The sequence below is a fragment of the Mobula hypostoma genome, chromosome 24, assembly GCF_963921235.1.
Source record: "Mobula hypostoma chromosome 24, sMobHyp1.1, whole genome shotgun sequence".
In the NCBI taxonomy this organism is placed as follows: Eukaryota; Metazoa; Chordata; class Chondrichthyes; order Myliobatiformes; family Myliobatidae; genus Mobula; species Mobula hypostoma.
Genome location: NC_086120.1, coordinates 9,776,550 through 9,790,663, shown reverse-complemented (window position 1 = coordinate 9,790,663; position 14,114 = coordinate 9,776,550). Strand labels below are relative to the sequence as shown.

Here is a 14,114-nt window from a genome sequence, read left to right as displayed (position 1 = left end):
CCTTTTATAAACCATTAAAAAGGAATCACATTATTCCAGATACTCCTCCCATGCTAAACAGATTTATGATAATATGCAGTAAACCATCCCATCAAGTCAGTGAACTGAAGACTATCTGTAGCTAGTTCTATGGGACTGGGAGCATTTCAAAAGAATTGACCCAGATACTGCATCAAATTAGATTAAAAACAAATAGGGAACAATGAGTGAGGTAATCAGTGCAAGAATGGGAGCGAAGAGGCCAGAGAGAAAGTTACTGGACAAGTCTGCGCGTATGGAGAATCTGCAGTGTAAAAAGTTCGAAGGAGATGGGAAGCATTTTCAGCCTGGGATAAACTGTGGGTAGGTGGAAAGAGAAGTATACAAGGGGCAAATTTCAAATATGCAAGTCATAACAAAATTGAAGACGGCATAGATTTAAAGATCAGCTTTATTTGTTACATCTACATTGGAACAGAGTGAAATGCGTTATTTATGCTAATGACCAGCACAGTCCAAGTGTCGCCTTGTTTCTGGTGTCAACATTGCATGTCTGCAATTTACTAACTAGTAGGCTTTTGGAATGTGGGAGGAAACCCACACCGTCATGGGGAGAACGTACAAACTCCAGTGGGAATCAAACCCCAATGACTGGTGCTGTAAATTATTGCACTATGCTACGGACAGGGAACAGGAGTAATGCAATCCACGATACAAGGCTGTTTCACAGTTGAAAATGGTAACTGTTGATTTTTGACTCTGGTAAACAAAAATCTATCAATTTCAGAATTCATATGCAAATATTCAATCGATATTTGAGCAATTTATTTGACTTTATTTGAGCAATTCACACTTGATAGACTTGAATCCAGTATTTCGACCATACATCCACAGGTCCTAATATCTCAACTTAGAAAACTTATTTTTATCCAGCTGTCAGTGGCTCTTAATAGCTTGAAAAATCACCTCCTAAGGCTACGTCCACACTACGCTGGATAATTTTGAAAATTAAGCTTTTTCTCTTTGTTTTGACCTTCCATCCACACTGAAACTGCGTTTTCAGCCCCCAAAAATGGAGATTTTCAGAAACTGTCTCCAGGGTGAATAAATCTGAAAACGTCTAATATCCGTTGCAGTGTATACGGGGTAACCGGAGCTTTTTAAAACCGCTGTCATCCGTGCCGGAACACATGGCGACAGTGCGGCATTTCATTGTTTTCTTCTTCTTATTATTATTATCATCACTTTATTGTCGCCAAACAATTGATGCCAGAGCGTACAATCATCATAGCGATATTTGATTCTGCGCTTCACAGAACCTAACAATTTCAGAACAGACGGCAACGAGACTGAAGCCAGAAGAGTTAGAAATGTACTCACCAAATACTTCGACCCATAGCTTACTGAATAAATAAGTATACTCACTTTGCCCTGTTTTCTGTCCTTGCTTGTATGAAGGTGGTTTACCTATTTATGCAAGTACTTCTCTGACAATAGATGTGTAATAGCCTAATGTAACATTGTACGGAAATACAAGATAACACTGATGCAGACATGTATTATACATTTAACAAGGTGCTTTATTAGTGCAACAGAGTTAGTCAGTTTTTCAATGTTCGTCATCAGCCGGGTCATACTGTCCGTGAACTCCCTGTTGGTTGCCTCCATACGCTCCAGTACTTTTTTTTCAGTTTTAAGTCCTCCTGCGTGAGAGCCAAGAGCAATTCCTTTTAAGTTTTTCTACTCTGTAACTGGACAAATGCGCACCAAGTATATCGTTTCCTCTTCGCTCGTTTTCTGTGTCATGCACACGCCCAGTGGGAGGAGATTCGCCCAAATATCCGTCTAATGTAGACAGAGATATTTTGAAAAACACTCAGTGTGGATGCCTATCGTTTTTACTTAAAACCGGCTTTTTCAAAATTATCTGGCGTAGTGTGGACGTAGCCTAAGTTAAATTCAAGGGAATTCTGAGATCACATTTTCTCATAGTTCAAAGTTGAGTAAACATGAGTACTGCAAGACAACTTGTATACACTTTTTTCCCCACTTGTCCATTACAATGGAATGTTTTAAGTACGTAAAATCAGCAAATCTCTTTCATCATTTAGCAAATATTCTGTTGTATACTTTTTAGGTTTATAACCGATGATTTCAATACCCTATATAACAATCTACTAATGCAGTTTTGTTCTTTCAATGATTATTTATTGTATGCTCTTCTCTACAAATTCAGTGAAGAACTGAGCCCTTGATAGAGAGAAAAAGGTGATTTTAATCTGAGATTTTTATTATCAATGCAGATCAACAAGAATGCACAACTGGATGCAGGCAGCAGAAATATTTGACTATTTCAGAACAAAGCAGCAGAGATGTTGAAGATGTCTTATGAGCAAGTGGCAAAAGTATGGCTAGAAATTTAAATAACTGGGACATAAACTAGTTGCAGATGCAAGGAATAGTAATAAGCTATTTCAAGAACTAAAAAAGATGTACAAGTTAGATCTCCGCTCAGAGACTGTACCCAGCCTGACGAAGTCTTAAGGCTGATTTATACTTACGCGTCAAATGTACACCGTAAGTACGGTGTAGTGGTGTACCTTACGCTGTACTCTACACCGATCCCTATGCTGTAGCCTAACGTGCACCTCTCCCAAAATGTAACTACACATCACAGCGTTACAGACCGCAACAACTGTGATTGGTCCGCTTGGTAGCATCGCATTTCCTCCTACACTGCAATAGCTTCCCATTGGGCGACTGAAGGGCAGGAAAGGAACTCTGGCTGCAATGCTTTCCATAAAGCTTTAAAGACCTCTGAAATTATGGAGGACCCCATGCTTGACGCCAGTTTGTAGCTAGCTGCTGCAGCCTGTTGACTTCCACTTGAAGCTAAAACTCGAATGGTGATTGCCGGTCTTTGAGTATACTGTGCGTACACTGCTGCAAAGTAAATGGTTGGAGATGATGAACCAAATCATCAAATCTACCTGCCGACATCCGAAAATACTTGAAATGCATTTCCTCATCCATGTCTCTCAGTGGCCGGACAAGCACAGAAAATTCACCCTCCTTCAGTTTCAGTCGCCACTGTTTGAAGTTTGAGTTTCCTCGTACACGAAGAAACTCAACACAGTTGCATAGAAAACCCACCACCAACTAGCGTTTATAGCGGTGAACTGCAGAGCAACGCAGACACACCAACACACAAGTATAAATGCTCACAACAGCGTAGCCCAGTTGCGTAGGCTACGGCGTAAGCTAGTACGCACAAGTATAAATCAGCCTTTAGGAAGCAGAAGCAGTGAATCATGAGTGGAGGAACGCAAAAAGGTTTACTGGACAGAAATGGCTACGACTTGCTAGGAATAAACAACATGCAACAGACAAATGGACACAATAAGAGACAACCTTATGACCAATGTAAATAATGAAGACACTGTCTTTTGCATGGATGGGAAAACTTGCATTAGGTTTACAGTAATACTACCAAAAGAAAAGATGGAAGGAGTTGAGGAAGAGGCAAAACTCAATCATTCTAGTTAGAAAACTCCTCAGATTACTTGATGAAACTTGACCTTTCTTGCTCATCATTTTGAGAAAAAAAATTTAATTTTCATCTGAATGGACAGCTGAGGCAGAGACTGCAAAAAAACAAAAAGAAAGAAAGCTTCCTTCAACAGAAAATAACGAGTGCACATAAAATATGGCTTTATTGTGACCGGTGACTCGCATGCTCCAAGCCCCCTGTGTGTGAGATGTGAAGACAAGCTGTCTAATGAGGCAATGAAGCCCTCAAAACTGCTTTGGCACCTTGAGTCCAAGCACCCTGCACTTAAAGACAAACCCGTTGAGTTTTTTGGGCGGAAAAAAAGTGAGCAAGCAGGACAGAAGCAAGTGCTGAGAGCCACCGCCTCCACAAATGCTGCTGCTCTGAGAGCATCGTACTTAGTGGCTAGCCATATTGCTAAGAAGTCTTTCACTGTTGGTGAAGAATTGATTCTGCCTGCTGCCAAGGACATGTGCCGTGAACTGCTGGAAGAAGCTGCAGCTAACAAGATGGCACAGGTTTCTCTTTCAGCTACCAGTTTCAAGGAGAATCGATGACATAGCAGAGGACATCGAAGCACAGCTGTTGGAACGGCTTAACGAGTCGCCATGGTACGCTATCCAAGTCAATGAGTCTACCGATGTCGACAACAAGGCAATACTACTGGTCTATGTGCGGTACATATTTCATGACGATGTGCAGGAGGATATGTCGTGTGCACTGCCGCTGCCAACTAACACAACTGGGGCAGAGGTATTCAACTCTTTGAATGACTACATGTCAGGCATACTGGACTGGTCATTCTGTGTTGGAATATGCACAGACAGGGCTGCAGTCAAAGAAGTTGCCCCTGAATGCCAGTCTACACACTGTGTCATACACAGGGAAATGCTGGCTGGCCGAAAAATGTCACCTGATCTTAACAGTGTACTGAGTGACGTTGTTGAAGTTATCAATCACATCAAAGCAAAAGCCCTTAACTCACGTCTGTTTGAGCAGCTTTGTGAGGAAATGGATGCAGAGCACAAACGCCTTCTCTTTCGCACTGAAGTCAGGTGGCTATCGAGGGGGATTGCCCTGGCCAGGGTTTTTGAGTTAAGAGAGCAGCTACAGAGGCTTCTTGCAGGAAAAAAAAGTCACCACTGGCAGCACACTTCAGTGACGAGGAGTGGATAGCAAAACTCATTTATCTGTGTGACATCTTCAACCTGCTCAATGAACTCAATTTGTCACCTCAGGGGAGAATGACAACTGTCTTCAAGTTGGCAGATAAAGTATCTGCTTTCAAAACCAAACTGGAAATGTGGGGATGGTGAGTGGACAGGGGCCAAATTAGACATGTTCCTAACATTAGCTGGAATTTTGGGACAGACTGAGGCTGCACCGTCCTTCTCACAGCTGGTGCACGATCACCTATCTTCGCTGTCGACAGAATTCGTGTGTTACTTCCCAACCGCAAATGACCCAAGATGTGCAAAGGAATGGGTCTGTGACCCATTTGTGAATGTCCCCAGTGAATCATCCATGTCAGCGCGGGAAGATGATCAACTCCTCGAGCTTGTAAGTGACAGTGGGCTGAAAAGTATGTTTGACATAACATCTCTGCCGGCATTCTGGATCAAAGTCAAGGCTGAATACCCTGAGAAAGCCACGAAAGCACTGAAAACGTTGCTTCCATTTTCAACATCATATCGCTGCGAAGCGGGATTTTGTGCAAAGAATGCAACGAAAACTAAATTGCTGAATAGACTGGACATAAAGGTACCCCCTTCGAGTATCGCTGTCTCCCATCACCCCTCGATGGGACCGTCTTGTTGCAGGGAAACAAGCCCAGGGCTCCCACCGATCCAGCGATATTGGTGTGTTGCAATGATTTTATAAGTTCATACGAGGAAAATATGCACTGTGTTTTTAATATTAAATTCATTAGATAAATCCTTTTAGAAACGAAATTGAGTGTATTATTAGCCACTTATAGGTGACTTATAGTTTCACCTATATTCCGGTCGTGATTAACACCCCCCCCCCACCACCCCCCAGTCAGCCGGTCCGCAAGAATATTGTCAATATTAAACCGGTCCGCGGTGCAAAAAAGGTTGGGGACCCCTGGCCCAGGGTATAGACACCATGACTCACTTATGACGGAGACAACAGTATTTACATTGCCCACCCCACCAGCCTCCGGGTCCAACATATTATTCTCCGTAACTTCCGCCACCTCCAACGGGATCCCACCACTAAGCACATCTTTCCCTCCCCCCATCTCTCTGCATTCTGCAGGGATCGCTCCCTACACAACTCCCTTGTCCATTTGTCCCCCCCATCCCTCCCCACTGATCTCCCTCCTGGCACTTATCCGTGTAAGCGGAACAAGTGCTACACATGCCCTTACACTTCCTCCCTTACCACCATTCAGGGTCCCAAACAGTCCCTCCAGGTGAGGCAACACTTCACCTGTGAGTCGACTGGGGTGATATACTGCGTCCGGTGCTCCCGATGTGGCCTTTTATATATTGGTGAGACCCGACGCAGACTGGGAGACCGCTTTGCTGAACATCTACGCTCTGTCTGCCAGAGAAAGCAGGATCTCCCAGTGGCCACACATTTTAATTCCACATCTCATTCTCATTCTGACATGTCTATCCACGACCTCCTCTACTGTAAAGATGAAGCCACACTCAGGTTGGAGGAATAACACCTTATATTCCGTCTGGGTAGCCTCCAACCTGATGGCATGAACATCGACTTCTCTAACTTCCGCTAAGGCCCCACCTCCCCCTCATACCCCATCTGTTAATCATTTTTATGCACACATTCTTTCTCTCACTCTCCTTTTTCTCCCTCTGTCCCTCTGAATAAACCTCTTGCCCATCCTCTGGGTCACCCCCCCCCCCGTCTTTCTTCCCGGACCTCCTGTCCCATGATCCTCTCGTATCCCCTATTGCCTATCACCTGTCCAGCTCTTGGCTCTATCCCTCCCCCTCCTGTCTTCTCCTATCATTTTCGATCTCCCCCTCCCCCTCCAACTTTCAAATCCCTTACTCACTCTTCCTTCAGTTAGTCCTGACGAAGGGTCTCGGCCTGAAACGTCGACTTCACCTCTTCCTACAGATGCTGCTTGGCCTGCTGCGTTCACCAGCAACTTTGATGTGTGTTGCTTGAATTTCCAGCATCTGCAGAATTCCTGTTGTTAGTATTTACATTGTGATTTAATAATACATCTATGACAGCAGATCTAAATTAAGTATGATTTGCCATCCAAAAGTTTTGAAATAATGCTAACTTAGACAGCACCTCACCCCTATTGGCAACAACACTAAATAAATAAGACACAAGGAAATTAACAAGTTGGTAGTTCTAACCCTACACCCCACTAAACAAAAATGTAATAGATCATCAAACATGCAGGATAATGAACAAAAATATCTGCAACTTAGTATTTCAAAGATCTAGTCCATTGCTTGTGGTCTCTGCCACAAACTGAATTCCCAAAATATCAGTATTTTCCATCTCCTTGGCAAATGACAGAAGTCAAACTCAACTATTTGCAATCTTGCTGTCATACTCGACCATGAGAAGCAATCAGCAATAAGACTTGCAAATTGCCATCTCCAAAGCATCCCTCATGTTCCAAAGCATCCCTCATGTCCACTCCTGACTCAAATTATCTGGTACTGATGCCCTCGATTTCTTTGTTACCATCCTATGACCTCCTTGCACAAGAACACAAGGAGCAGACTACTTAGCCTCCGCTCCATCATTCAATAAGATCTCCTACCTAACTGCCAGTTGACTGCACTAACCAACATCTCTTAATCCCTTTAAAATCTAAAAGGTTATCAGTCTCTGTCTTGCATATTTTCAATATAGGGGCACATCAGAGAAGAGAGGAGTGGGCCAAAGGTTAATTGGAAGGGGACATTAGCAGGAATGATGGTAGAGCAGCAGAGGCTAGAGTTTCTGGGAGCAATGTGGAAGGTGCACAATAGTTACATCTCAAAGAAGAGCAAGTATTCTAAAGGCAGAATGATGCAACCATGGCTGATAAGGGAAGTTAAAGCCAACATAAAAACAAAAGAGTGGGCATAATTGAGCAAAAAGTAGTGGGAAGCTAGCGGATTGGGAAATTTTTAAAAACCAATAGAAGGTAACTAAAAAAAAACATGAGGGAAAAGGGTGAAATATGAAGGTAAGCTAGCCAATAATAATTTTTTTTTTGTCAGAGCCGGGAAGCAGCCAATACCTGCCAAAAGAACATCTACAGGCATCCTGACCTCTGCAAGGGACTGGCAGCTGTTGGTGGACCTCGAAGGGCAGCTGAAGTTCCCCAACCATATCGCAGCCACCACCTTGCGACCAGATATTGTCCTAGTGTCTGAGTCAACTAAGCAAGTGGTGCTGCTGGAGCTGACAGTCCCATGGGAAGATAGCTTGGAAGAGGCCTTTGAAAGGAAGCTCTCCAAGTACTCAGGACTGGTCAGCAACTGTCAGCAGGCTGGGTGGAGAGCGAGGTGTCTCCCAGTGGAGGTTGGTTGTAGGGGATTCGCAGCCCGTTCCTTAGTTACAGCCTTCAGCATTTTGGGCATCGAGGGAGAGAGGAAGAGGAGAGCCATCCGCAGTACCACCGATGCGGCAGAGAGGGCCTCAAGATGGCCGTGGCTCAAAAGGGGGGAGCCGTGGAGTCATAAGTAGCTAGCCATCTGGACACAAGCTGAGGTCTGATCAGCCCTGGCTGGGTCACCTGGAGGAGGTTGTATGATGTTGAAAGACCCGAAACACCCGATGATTCCAGGAACATCACTGAAGATGCGTCCAGAAGCATCAATAGATGTATGTACACAGTTTTGGATATATAAAGAGTAAAAGAGAGGCAAGCCTAGATATGGGGCTGCTGGAAAATTATGCTAGAGAGATAGTAAACAGGAGATAAGGAAACTGCAGATAAACTGAATAACTACTTTGCTTCAGTCTTCTTCTGTGGAAAACACGAATAGTGTTCCAGCTGTTCAAGAGTGTCAAGGAACAGAAGTGAGAGCAGTTGCTATTACTTGGGAGATAGTGCTTAGAAAACTGAAAGGTTATGTCACCTGGACCTGATGGACTATATCTCAGGGTTCTGAAAGAGGTGGCTGAAGAGATGGTGGCGGTATTAGTAATGATCTTTAAAGAATCGATAGATCCTGGCATAGTTCCGGAGGACCGAAAAATTGCAAATGTCACTCCATTCAAGAAAGGAGAGAGGCAGAAAAAAATTATAGAACAGTTAGCCTGACCTCAGTGGTTAGGAAGATGTTGTAATCGATTGTTAAGGATGTGGTTTTGGGGTACTTGGAGGCACATGACAAGCAGGCCAAAGTCAGCATGGTCTCCTTAAGAAAAAATGTTGCTTGACAAATCTGTTGGAATTCTCTGAAGAAAAAACAAAGGAGAATCAGTCGATGTTGTATTCTTGGAATATCAGAAGGTCTTTGACAAGGTGCAGCATGGATAGAGTATTGGCTGATTGGCAGGAGGCAAAGTGTAGGAATAAAAGGGATCCTTTTTGAATTGGCTGCTAGTGACTAGTGGTGTTCCACAGGGGTCTGCGTTGGGACTATGTCTTTTTTGGATGATGAAATTAATGGCTTTTGGCCAAGTTTGTGGATGATACAAAGATTGGTGGCGGGGCAGCAAGTGTTGAGGAGGCAGGGAGGTTGCAGCAGGACTTAGATTAGGAGAATGGGCAAAGAGGCGGCAGACAGAATACAGTGTCATGGAGTGTATGGTCATGCACTTTGTTACAAGTAATAAAAGCACAGAGTATTTTCTAACTGGAGGGAAAATTAAAAACACCAAGGTGCCAAGGGATTAGGGAGCCCTTGTGCAGTATTCCTGAAAAATAATTTGCAGGTCGAATTGGTGGTGGGAAGGCGAATGCAATTTTACCATTCATTTCAAAAGGACGACAACATAAAAGCAAGGTTGTAATGCTGAGGTTGTATAAGGCACTGCTGAGGCCTCTCGGAGTATTGTGAGCAGTTTTGGGCCTCTTATTTAAGAAGGGATATGTTGACATTGGAGAGGGGTTAGGAGGTTCACGAGAATGATTCCAAGAATAAACGGGTTATCATACAAGACCTTAAGATATAGGAGCAGAAGCCATTCAGCCCATCGAGTCTGCTCCACCATTCAGTCATGGGCTGATCCAATTCTTCTAGTCATCCCCACTCCCCTGCCTTCACCCCATACCCTTTGATGCTCTGCCTAATCAAGAACCATCTATCTCTGCCTTAAATACACCCAAAGACTTGGCCTCCACAATCGCTCATGGCAACTAATTCCACAGATTTACCACCCTCTGACTAAAGTAATTCCTCCACATCTCAGTTCTAAATGGACATCCTTCATTCTTGAAGTTGTGCCCTCTTGTCCTAGAATCCCCTACCATGGGAAATAACTTTGCCATATCTAATCTGTTCAGGCCTTTTAACATTCGGAATGTTTCTGTAAGATCCCCCCTCATTCTCCTGAACTCCAGGGAATACAGCCCAAGAGCTGCCAGACGTTCCTCATATAGTAACCCTTTCATTCCTGGAATCATTCTCATGAATCTTCTCTGAACCCTCTCCAATGTCAGCATATCCTTTCTAAAATAAGGAGCCCAAAACTGCACACAATACTCCATGTGTGGTCTCACAGATGCCTTATAGAGCCTCAACATCACATGAGCAGTGATTGAAGGCTCTGGGCCAGTACTCACTGGAACCTAGAAAAATTGGTGGAGAATGTCATTGAAACCTATTGAATGCTGAAAAGCCTATACAGAGCACATGTGAAGAGGATGTTTCCCTTGGTGGTGTAGTGGGGGGGGGGAGTGGAGTTAGAACAGGGGGCACATCCTCAAAAATAGACATCCATTTAAAACAAGGAGGAATTTCTTTAGCCAGAGGGTGGTGAATCCAAGAATTAGTTGCCACAGGCAGCTGTGGAGGCCAGGTCACTGGGTGCATTTAAAGCAGAGGTTGATACGCTTCTGATTAGTCAGGGTGTGAAAGATTAAGGGGAGAAGGCAGAAGAATGGGGTTGATAGGGAAATGGATCAGCCATGATGAAATGGCAGAGCAGACTTGATGGGCCAAATGACCTAATTCTGCTCCTATGGTCTTAAAAACTTGAACTCATTCCGAACTAAGTTACTCTAATAAAGTAAGAACTGCAAATTAATTCTCTTTTTAAGGGTTCAATCATACTTACTCCAACTAAGCATATCTGTATTTCTTCCTAATCAAACAGCCTCTCTAAAAAGTTTAAAGTATGTTAGAGTTGAATTTTCAAAGTTAGATTTATTACCAGGGTACCATATTACTAACTTGAGATTCATTTTCTTGCAGGCATTTACAGGACAAAATAAATATTTAGATTTTCATGAAAAACTATACATAAACACTGATAAACAACCAAGATGCATAAGAAAACAAACTGAGCAAATAAAAAATAACACTGACAACACAAATCAGTGAAATGGTGTCTGAAGGTTGTAGAATCAAAGTAGTAGCGAATGAATTGAAAGAAAAATGTGGGAGCCAGGGGTAATTCGTGCATGTTTAGTTTTACTTCAGTGAGGCACACATGTGACGTGGTAGCATAATGACATATGCAATTCATTTACTTCATACATACATATAAACGATAATGAACTATGAAACCAATAATGTTTAATCAAATATATTTACAATATTACTCAAATATGACTGAAATATTAAATCACTGAACTCCTTGTTCAAACTCCAACTTAATATAGCATACACCTTAACAAAAAACACAGTATATTAGATAATACAACTACTATATACAGACATCAACAGCACAGTAAATTTTTAAATTATCCCATTCAAGCTTATAGATTTAATCGCTGTGGAGGTTTTCCTACTCTTGTGAGATAATGTCTTCCCTGACAAGAGTGGGAGGGTGTCATTCTGCTTGGCAAGTGAGTCTTGTGACTGTGAAACAACTTCAGGCTCTGTCGTCTCCTCCATAATGGTTGGTGAAGTTGACTCTGACTGCTCTGGACACCTTTCTTCTCTAACAAAGGACTCTGTTCTCCTTAACTGATCAGTTTGTCTGATGTCACCTGGAGACAACACAATATCCCCTGTGTAGGAGAGTAGTCCAGTTCTATCCTTAATCTTTCCATATACCCACTTTTGATCACCTCTGTAATCCCTCACTAGTACTGCTTTCCCAGGAGTGAAACATTGAACCTCTTTGTTTGGGAAGCCCTCAATTTGTCTCAGCCGTTTGTCCTACATACTTTTTTGGAGATTGAGTTTGAGGAGATCCAAGTGTGAATGCAAGGGACCACCCAGGAACAGCATAGCTGATGACTTGTTGGTTGTGGAGTGTGGTGCATTGTGACATGCAGGGAGGAAACTGGCAAGCTTCTGATTCAGTGTCAGTGTGATGTGTTCTGCTGACATTGTTCGCAGCGCACTCTTTAGAATCTGGACAAACCTCTCCGCCAAGCCAGTTGTAGCTGGGTGGTACAGTGCAGCCATCTTATTCCATTCATTTTCAGGAATGACAAACTCTTCTGCAACAAAGTGTGGTTCATTGTCACTGACTTAAGTGTTCTGGAACACCAGTCACTGAGAAGAGGCTTCTCAACACATCAGTAAGCAAGGTTGTAGGGAGGCTATTGGGAACACTTCTGGCAAATCCACATGAAACTTCTGCCAAGACAGTGCAGACTATTCCCAGGGATGGAGAGGTGCTGCTCTTGGATTCTTCTAGACATCCTAGCATCCCAAACGGTGCATGGCAAATTGCTCCATCTATTGATCTATCCTAGGCCACTAGACAAAGCTTCGACCCAACAGTTATTTTGACCATGCCTAGATAATTGGCATGTAGCTCCTCCAACACCCTCGCTCTCAGACTGGATGATACAACTTTCAATCTCACGTTAAGGCAACCATCAGAGCACCTTCATCACCAGCTTTGGTAAAAAGAAACGGGGAAACTGCAGTTTCTGCTGCACATTACAACATTTTGGGTTACCATGTAGACCTGAGACAGTATGAGGTCCTTTCTGGTTTCCCCCTGGATCCGTTCTGCTGTTAATGAGAGACTTTCAGTTTGCATTAGGGAGGAAATTTTATAGGTATTTCTTTTCCAAGAGTAAATGGAAAAATCAATAAACATTTTCATGATTAGTTGTCCTCCTGAATTCAATCTTGTAATTGTGTCCTTGTAGAAAAAGAGCCCATCTCTGTTTCTGAGACACCCTTCTGTGGATTGAAAATAGACACTTGTGGTTGATGTTCAGTAATAAGGATAAACTCTCTCCCACTGAAGTACTAGTTGAAACATTTTACACCCCAAACCAGACTCAAGGCCTCTCTGTCAATCTGTGTATAATTTTTCACTGCAGCAGTAAGGGAACATGACGCAAAAGGTTATGTATGGGGCATTCACTTGCATCACTCATAACATGTGACATGACTGCACCTATACCACAAGGCAAGGCATCACAGGCAAGCTTCACTGGACAAAGTGGATCATAATGCACGAGTATCATGTCTGAGTCACCATTTCCTTTACCTTTTGCAAAGCCACTTCACACTGCTTTGTCCATTGCCATTTCTTTCCCATCTGTACTAATGAGTTCAAGGGGTGGAGCACTGTAGCCATGTTTGGCAGGAACCTGTTATTGACAAATCTGAAAAAACATCTATGACAAGTCTTTTGGCCTTGGGACATCTACCACTGTTTGAATTTTCTCAGCATACTTGTGGAATCCTTGTGCATCAATGGTGTAACCACAGTAGATGACGCTTGATTTAAAGGATTCACACTTGTTGCGTTGCACTCCGAGTCCATAATCTTCTGGTCTTTTTTTAACACTCTTGAGATTTTGGAACTGTTCCTTGCCTTCCTCACTAGTAACAATGATGTCATCCAGGTAACACTGAGTGCCTGGGCAGCCTTACAGCACCTGATCCATAACTTTCTGCCAGAGTGCAAGTATGATGCTATTCCAAAAATAAGCCTATTATAAAGATGAAGCCTATTGTGAGTGTTTATGGCTTGAGACACTTGGGACTCTTCTTCCATCTCCATCTATAGATAGGTCTTTGCTGAAGCGTTTTCCGTCCAGAAGAGTTTGTTATCATATCCTCTATACTGGGCAGAGGGTTTTTATCTGCTTTCAGTACTGGGTTGATGGTGACCTTAAAATCACCACAGATCCTTACAGACTCATTCTTCTTGGCTACCAGGGTCACTGATGTTGCCCATGGGCTCAACGCAACCTTGGAAAGAATTCCTTCAGCCTCCACACAACCTAACTCACTAGCTTCTTAATCACTAATGGTATAAGGAACCAGATGGGCTTTGCAAAACTTGGTGTGACATTTTCATTCAACACTAATTTACCCTGATATGTTTGAGTTTTCTAATGCCATTCTTGAAAACTCCTGTGACATCATCCAGTACCTTTGTTAAATCATCTTCAGTTGACTCTTTTACAGGGGATGTGGCATGCATCTAGTAGATGGATCTCCAATCAAGTTCTAATTGTCTCAACCAATCACAATCCTAAAATATT

General features: G+C 43.0%; 1 protein-coding gene across 2 annotated transcripts in view; it reads right to left on the bottom strand.

Annotated features, from left to right (window-relative positions):
* kdm4b (lysine (K)-specific demethylase 4B) overlaps positions 1-14,114 on the bottom strand; it is a 576,222-nt gene that overhangs the window by 535,566 nt on the left and 26,542 nt on the right. The window contains exon 2 of one of the 2 annotated variants that reach the window (XM_063032524.1): positions 6,576-6,702. The exons of the other annotated variant lie outside the window; for it this stretch is intronic. The gene's annotated coding sequence lies outside the window, so the exon portion shown is untranslated. The remainder of the gene's footprint in view (positions 1-6,575; positions 6,703-14,114) is intronic. 2 annotated transcript variants of the gene reach the window in all.